This window comes from Myotis yumanensis, unplaced genomic scaffold (assembly GCF_028538775.1).
Source record: "Myotis yumanensis isolate MYYU_CA2020_CCGP unplaced genomic scaffold, mMyoYum1.0.hap1 SCAF_4, whole genome shotgun sequence".
NCBI classification, from domain to species: domain Eukaryota; kingdom Metazoa; phylum Chordata; class Mammalia; order Chiroptera; family Vespertilionidae; genus Myotis; species Myotis yumanensis.
In genome coordinates, this window is record NW_027223755.1 from 56,687,259 (window position 1) to 56,688,610 (window position 1,352).

Sequence of the window (1,352 nt, forward strand, 5' to 3'; positions counted from 1 at the left end):
TGCCTTTATTATGTTGAGATATGTTCCCTCTATCCTCACTTTGCTGTGTGTTTTTATCATACATAGATGTTGTATTCCGTTAAATTTTTCTGCATGTATTGATAAGATCGTATGACTTTTATCCTTAATTTTATTTATGTTAACTGACTTGTGGATATTGAACTAACTTTGCACCTGAGGAAAAATCTCACTTGATCATGGTGTATAATATTTTTGATGAAACACCACACCTTCTTGATTGTGCAAATTTACATAAATATTTTCATAAGTTATTTTATATCCTCCCACATTATCGTGACCCTTCTGGTTCCTAGCATGTGTGTCAGTTATAAAGTCCTTTCCTTTCAATTAAAACTCAGCCTTTGTGCTCGCTTCAGCAGCACATATACTAAAATTGGAACGATATAGAGAAGATTAGCATGGCCCCTGCGCAAGGATGACACGCAAATTCGTGAAGCATTCCATATTAAAAAAAAAATACCTCAGCCTTTTTCTTTCCTGTTGTGATGCTGAAAATTGGATTCTGTAAACTACATTTCTTCTCTGCCTGCCAATATCCCTGTTAAACTCTGCTAGTAGAGTGCATCAGGAGGAAAATGCAAGGTGAGAGAGGATATGCATTATTATATTTTTTGTGGAAAAGCTCCTGAAAGCTTGCAGTTCCTAAGAACAACAGTGGAATATTCATAGTGGCAGAATCCAGGCTCACAACCTTTTATGTTCCAGCTCCATTTTCACTATGAGGACCTCACATTCAATCTTTCCCTGCATGCCTTTATGTAGCCACTCCTCAAAAATAGATGTGTCCTCGTCTGTGGCTCAGTCTAGCTTCAGCATGGTCCAGAAAAGAGAAAGACCTGCTTAGACTTTAAAAGTGGAATTAGGACGATTTGGACAGGGAACATAAGGGTCACAGGTATTCAGAATATGTTCTAGAAGGGGATCGCTGGCTCAGGTCCAGCAGCTAATTTTATGACATGGATCCCTCACCCTGGGAAGGATTCTGCTGAGAGAGAATGTTGAGTCCCCTAGAGCAAAGGGTATGAAAACTCTTGCCTGCCTCTGAAGATGATTAGGCTTGTAATTCACATTAATATATGAAAAATGTGTTAGTATGGATTACATATTTTGTGCCTGATTCTATATAATATGCTGAGTATTCAATAACCAATAAGAAATGGCCCTATTTTTTGCATAAATATTCAGGAAGAGGCAAATACTTCTCACATTGTTTTATTGTTTGAATTTCTTATAATAAGTATATGCAACCTGTATAAAAATTAGACTGAGTAAAGAAATTTACAATGTCTAAAACTGATTATGGAATAATAAAGCATATCCCCACCAAATTG

General features: G+C 36.6%; 1 non-coding gene across 1 annotated transcript; it reads left to right on the forward strand.

The window, feature by feature from the left end:
• The first annotated feature begins 364 nt into the window (after window positions 1–364).
• Window positions 365–471, forward strand: LOC139009726 (U6 spliceosomal RNA). The gene has a single exon (XR_011471427.1). It is a non-coding gene; the product is annotated as a U6 spliceosomal RNA (small nuclear RNA).
• Window positions 472–1,352: the final 881 nt, after the last annotated feature.